At 39.6% G+C, this 6960-nt stretch overlaps 2 pseudogenes; one reads left to right on the top strand and one right to left on the bottom strand.

Moving 5' to 3' along the window:
- Positions 1 to 5628: 5628 nt before the first annotated feature.
- LOC102858752 lies at positions 5629 to 6371 on the bottom strand (annotated as a pseudogene).
- Positions 6372 to 6412: 41 nt separating this feature from the next.
- Positions 6413 to 6960, top strand: part of LOC102858343 — a 4935-nt pseudogene continuing 4387 nt past the window's right edge.

Below are 6960 nucleotides of genomic sequence, written 5' to 3'. Positions count from 1 at the left end.
AAGGCCCTCTATGAGGTGGATTGATTCAGTGACTGCGATAATTGGGATGGAAGTGTCGGAGACGGTGCGATTGGCACAGGACAGAGCGGAGTTTAGGGCTGTTGTACATAGGGTCGCTATGAGTCGTAGGCGACTCGACGGCACATAACAACAACATATCTTCATTTTATGATAATTAAAACCCTTATAGTTGTTGTGTGCTATCGAGTCCAAACTGAACCATAGCTGACCCTCTGGCAGGTTTTCAGTCAGTTTCATTGCACAGGAGGAGGTTGTCAATCCTTCTCCAGTGAAGGAGCTGGTAGATTTAAACTACATGCCTTCAGGATAGCAACACAGTTTCTCACCACTAGACCAGACCCTCAAAGTATTAAGTAAGCTCTGGTGACCTAGTGGCAAGAAGCTGCACTGCAATCCTGAAGGCACATGGTTCAAAAGTACCAGCTGCTCTATGTGACAAGAATGAACAATCTCCTCCCATGTGATTAGCTGCCTTTGAAAACATGCCAGAGAGTCAGCTATGAGTCGGTTCCAACTTGACAGCACACAACAACAATTCAATAATAGGGATCTCTGGTGGCCTAGGGATAAAAAACTGCTCTGCAATCTCAAAGGCACAAGGTTCAAATCCACCAGCTGCTCTGTGGGAGAAAGTTGGGCAATCTCCTCCTGTGCAATTAAATTTTCTTTGGAAACCCACTGGAGGTTTAGCAATGGGTTGGTTCTGACTTGATGGTACGTACGCAACAACAACAACAACAACCTAATAGTAAGTATAACTTATTTATCCAAGTCTTTTATAAATATTATCTTGTCAGTGTTCTGTCATTTTATTCACACTTCAATTTTTTCAGTTTGTTTTTAAGCATTTTTTTCCATTTTAAAAAATGTTAACACTATACTGGAATGAATGGGTGAAAAGAAGGATATTCTGAAATGATGGACTATTAGAATCCATGTATATCACAGCTGATAATCTTACAATGGGAACTGGAGGAGGAGGAGAAAAAAATGTGCATAAATGAACAAATAATAATTTTAAAAATGGAAAAAATAAAAATAAATTACTAAAACTGCAACAATGGCCTAGAGCATGTAGGATTGTGAAAGGCACAGGACAGGTGAGGCTCTGATCTGTTGTTCATAAGACTTATGAATCATAGCTGACTTGATGACACATAAAAACAACAACATAAAGCAGATAGGACTTTTATACAGATAATCTACTATTATCTAGAAATAGGAAAGCTGTTTTTGTGGATGTCTCCGTTATCTTGAAAGCTTGTTTTCCCTTGCTCTTATAGCCCTCATCTTTCCTAGGATACCTGAGGTGTTTCCTTGGGAACTAGTTCAGAGTATTACATACAAAGAACTTTTGGGTAACTATATTTAACCTCTGGTTCTGTACCTTGGTAACCATATAACCATGAACCTGTTGACCATCAGTTTCTTCATCTGTAAAATGTGAATATAAAACTAAACTCAGGGATTTATTGTAAGGATGGAGTGAAAAATATTTTAAAAATATTTACTAAGAGTTTCAATACCAAGCTCAATGCACATAGGAACTACACAATAGTTTGTTGAAGAAATAGGGTCAGAAATAATGATCTTGATTGCTGTTGAGCTGTTTCCAATTTGAGGAGTTAAAGTACTCCTTTGGGCTTCCAAAGCTGTCATTTGTGTTGTCGTTGTTTTAAGATTGGACCCTTTCTTTATTAAATCTTAATTGGATTTAGTGTGAAACCTAAAAAAAAATGTTAAACTCTCATTTTAATGCTTACAGGACAGATGCAATGGGTACCTGAAGAGACAGGTGCTAAAAGGCACAGACCAATGTTGTTTTATTGTGCTCTCAAGTCAATTACAACTAATAGTGAACATATGAATATCGACCTTGATACTTGCCCTACCCTGAGCCAACATCATAGTCTCCAACACACCAGACCTCATTGGGACAGTCACTGTGTCAAACCATCCAATTCAGGGTCTTCCTTTCTTGTGCTGGCCTCCTACCCTTCTAAGCATAATGTCCTTCTCTATGGAGTGGCCCCTTCTGACAACATGCTCAAAGTATGTGAGATGGAGTTTCAAAATCCTTGCTTCTAAGGAGCAATCTGATTTCACCCCTCCAAGATAGACTTGTTTGTCTGGTTGGTAGTCCATGCTATGCTTAATATTCTTCTTCAACACCGCAGCCCAAAGGCATCGATTCTCTTTCTGTCAATCATGGTCATTGCCCAGTTTTCAAAAGAATAACAAGCAATTGAAGAGACCATGGCTTGGATCAGGTGCACCTTAGTCTTTAGACTGACACTTTAGCACTCTGGAGAGGTCCTTGACAGATTTTCCCAATGAAACTCATCTTTTGATTTGTTGACTGCTGGAACCATGGTGCTGATTGTGGATCTGAGCAAGATAAAATTACTTAAAATTTCAGTCCTTTCTCCATCTATCATTATGCTGCCTATTGGCCCTGTCATGAGAATTTTTATTTTCTTGATGTTGAGATACAATCCATATTGAAGGCTACATTTCTTAATCTGAAGCAAGGGCTTCACGTGTTCCTCAGTTTCAATGAGCAAGGTTGTGACACCTGCTTAATGATGGTGGTTGATGAGTCTTTCTTCAATCTTGACGACACATTCTTCTTTATAAAAGTACAGTTTGCCAGATGACCTTTTCTAGATATAGATTGAAAAGGTATGGAGAAAAGATACATCCCTGATGCACTCCTTTTTTGATCTTGAACCATACGTTCCTTCATTCTGTTTGAACAATTTATTGGTCTAGGTATGGGTTTTACATGAGTACAATCAAGTGTTCTGGGATTCCCCATTCTTCTCAATGTTAGCCACAATTTGTTTTGATACACACAGTCAAATAACCTTTGCATAGTAAATAAAATATACATAGATATCCTTTTGGGACTCTATGATTTTACCCGAATCCATCTGGTATCACTCTTTAAACTCAGCTTGTAGTTCTGGCAGTCCTCGGTTGATGTACTGTTCTAGTCATTTTGGGATAATCTTCAGGAAGACTTTGCTTGCATGTATGATATTAATGACATTGTTTGATAATTTCTACATTCTCATGGATCACTTTTTTTTTGTGAGGATAAGAGTAAATATGGACTTCTTGCAGTCAGTTGGCCAGGTAGCTTTTATCCAGATTTCTTGGCAAAACCTGGTGAGCACTTCCAGGACTGCATCTGATTGTTGATATATGTCAATTGGTATTCCATCAGTTCCTGGGGCCTCATTTTTTGTCATTTCCTTCAGAGCAACTTTAATGTCTTCCTTTATCACCATTGGTTCTTGGTCATATGCTACTTCTTACAATAAGTCAGTTTCAGCCAATTTTTTTACAAGTGATTAAAGATTTTGTCTATGATATCTTTCATTATTGCAACTTGAGGCTTTAATTTAGTCTTAAGTTACTTCGGCTTGAGAAATGTTGAGCAAATTCTTCCTTTACAATTTTCTAACTCCAGCTCTTTGCACATTTCATTATAATGCTTTGCTTTGAGCTGCCCTTTGAAATCTTCTTAACTCTTTAGCTTCAAAATTTATTCCCTTTGTTTTAGCTTCTCAGCATTCCAATGCAATGTTTAGAGTCTCTTCTGAGTACATTTTCGTCCATTCTTCCTCCTCTGTCCTTGTAATGACCTTTTGCTTTCTTCATGGATGATATACTTGATAATGTCCTGTACCTCATATAGTCTTTGTTCATTAGTATTCAGTGCCTCAAACTTTTTCTTGAGATGGTTTTAAAATTCAAGTGGGATAGCTCAAGGTCATATTTTGGTTTTTGTGGTTTTGTTGAAATTTTCTTTAGCTTCAGTTTGAACTTGCACAAGAGGAGTTGATGGTCTTTCCCACAGTCAGAACCTTAACTGGATTTCACAGCTGATATTGAGCTCCGATGATTCCACTGATGTAATGAATTTAACCTATGTAGTCCATCAGGTGAGGTCCAGGTGTATGGTTGTCTTTTGTGTTTTTTATAAAAGGTATTTGCAATGATGAAATAATTTTTTTTACAAAATTCAATCTCTATTTTCATTTCAGTCTCCAGTAAGCCCATATTTTTTGACTACTGGTCCTTCTTTCTTATACTAACTTTTGCTTTCCAATCATCAATTATTAATGAGTCTTGGTTGCATGTTTGAGTGATTTCAGATTGCAAATGTTGGTAGAAATCTTATATTTTCTTGTTTTGCCTTTCTTTGGTTGCTGGTGCATGTTTGAATGGTAGTGGTATTTATAGGTCTTTCTTGCATATCTATGGATGTTATCCTGTCACTCACAATATTGTACTTCAGGATGGATCTAGAAATGGACTTTTTTACTATGATCACAACCCCATTTTTCTTAGTTTTTGTTTCCATTCCCAATATAGTAGATCATATGATTGTCTGATTCAAAGCAGCCACCTCAGCTTGTTAATGTATAGTATGTAAATTTTTATGCATTCCTTTTCTTTTTTAACAATATCCAGTTTTTCTACATTTACACTGAGAATACCATGGACTGCTAGGAAAACAAACAGATTTGTCCTGGAAAGGGTTAAAACCGGGTGGCTCCTTGGAGGCAAGGATTTTGAGGCTCCGTCTAACATACTTTGGACATGTTGTGAGGAGAGACCGGTCCTTGGAGAGGGACATCATGCTTGGGAGGGTGGAGGGACAGCGCAGGAGAGGAAGGCCCTCTATGAGGTAGAATGACTCAGTGACTGGGATAATTGGGTTGGGAGTGTCAGAGACAGTGCGATTGGCACAGGACAGAGCGGAGTTTAGGGCTGTTGTACATAGGGTCGCTATGAGTCATAGGCGACTCGACGGCACATAACAACAACAACAACAACAACATTCCAGCTTCCCATTTTTAGTGGATGTTTCAGCTATTCCTCATTTTTTTGTATCTTCCAATATGAGGACTCAGCCTCTTGATGACTAGTACTAGATCTAGTAGTCTCAATGTGCTCTATTGTTTTCCCAGTTTTCCAAGGCCTATTATTTTAGAAGTGGATAATCAATCCTTCTTCCTAGGGTGTCTTAATCTGGGAGTCTCCTTTGTACAGAATCTAACAAAGAAGCACTGTACCCAAAAAAAGCAGATAATAGACAGGCAAATGTATACACATCTAAGCTTAATAGCAGCAACATGTAAAAGCACTTCCCCAATGGAAGAAAATGTCAGATAAATGATATCCCTATGAACAAACCATAAGGATAAGAAAACATCCACAAAGAATGGCACAGGTGGCAGGGGTTTCCAAACCTGGGGTAAGGTCCAGAAAGCCTAGAAGTTGCCATCATCAATTGGCCAGCACATTTATCTGGCAATGTTTGTATAAAATAGAATGTATATTGACAAAGCAAGATATTTTTTTATGGTGCCAATTTTAAATACATCTTTACCTGAGACATTGCATTTTCCACTTACAATAGTGATAATAAAGTGCAATGTTAATTCCTTTTCCTATACACATTCCATAGTCAAGTATTGAGAATGCCCAGAAATTTAGTCTAGCAGTTTAGACTTTTCAACTGCAGTGTGCCACAAATTTGGGTCCTTCAAAATGTAACTGTGGGACAATGAATGCTAAAGTATGCAGATTGGTTTAGTCAACCTCTTCAATGGTGGGTCCAGAAGAGGCGCCACCAGATGGAGGAGCTCCACCACCAGGGAAGCCGCAAGGCATGCCTCTGGGCATGCCTCCAGCACTCTGGCACAGCTTGGTGATGATGGGGTTGCAGACCTTCTCTAGTTCCTTCTGCTGATGCTCAAATTCCTCCTTTTCTGCAGTCTGATTCTTATCAAGCCAGTTGATAATTTCTTTGCACTTGTCAAGGGTCTTCTGCTTGTTCTTGTCATTGAACTTGCCTTGAAGTTTTTCATCTTCAACTGTTGCTTTCATATTAAATGCATAAGACTCAAGGGAATTCTTAGAAGACACCTTATCTCTTTGCTTCTCATCTTCAGCTTTGTACTTCTCAGCTTCCTGGACCATTCGTTCAATGTCTTCCTTACTCAAGTGGCCCTTGTCATTGGTGATGGTAATCTTGTTTTCTTTCCCAGTGCTCTTGTCAACAGAAGAAACATTAAGGATACCATTGGCATCAATATCAAATGTGACTTCAATCTGAGGAACACCACGAGGTGCAGGTGGTATCCTAGTGAGCTCAAACTTTCCAAGCAGGTTGTTATCTTTGGTCAAGGCATGCTCACCTTCATAGACCTGAATGAGTACACTAGGCTGGTTGTCAGAGTAGGTTATGAAGGTCTGCGTCTGCTTGGTAGGAATGGTTGTATTCCGCTTGAGAGGACAGTCATGACTCCACCAGCAGTTTCAATACCAGGTACGATTCTTCCCCTCCACCACCTGGGACCTGCACTAAGCAACCATGTCCAAGGGCCCTGCGGTTGGCATTGATCTTGGCTCCACCTACTTCTGTGTAGGGGTCTTCCAGCATGGGAAAGTGGAGATCATTGCAAATGGTCAAGGCAACTGGACCACCCCAAGCTATGTCGCATTTACCGATACCGAATGATTGGCGATGCTGCAAAGAATCAGGTTGCAATGAATCTTACTAACACAGTATTCGATGCCAAACGTCTCATTGGACGAAGATTTGATGATGCTGTTGTGCAGTCTGATATGAAACACTGACCCTTCATGGTGGTGAACGATGCAGGCAGGCCCAAGGTCCAAGTAGAATATAAAGGAGAGACCAAAAGTTTCTATCCAGAGGAGGTGTCCTCTACGGTTCTCAAAAAGATGAAGGAAATTGCAGAAGCCTACTTTGGGAAGACTGTCATCAATGCTGTTGTCACTGTACCAGCCTACTTCAATGACTCTCAGTGCCAGGCTACCAAAGATGCTGGAACCATTGCTGGCCTCAATGTCCTCCGAATCATCAATGAACCAACTGCTGCTGCTATTGCTTACGGT

Source organism: Elephantulus edwardii, unplaced genomic scaffold (genome assembly GCF_000299155.1).
Source record: "Elephantulus edwardii isolate Elephantulus edwardi_28Jun2011 unplaced genomic scaffold, EleEdw1.0 scaffold00057, whole genome shotgun sequence".
NCBI lineage: Eukaryota > Metazoa > Chordata > Mammalia > Macroscelidea > Macroscelididae > Elephantulus > Elephantulus edwardii.
This window is presented reverse-complemented; position numbering and strand designations above follow the sequence as displayed.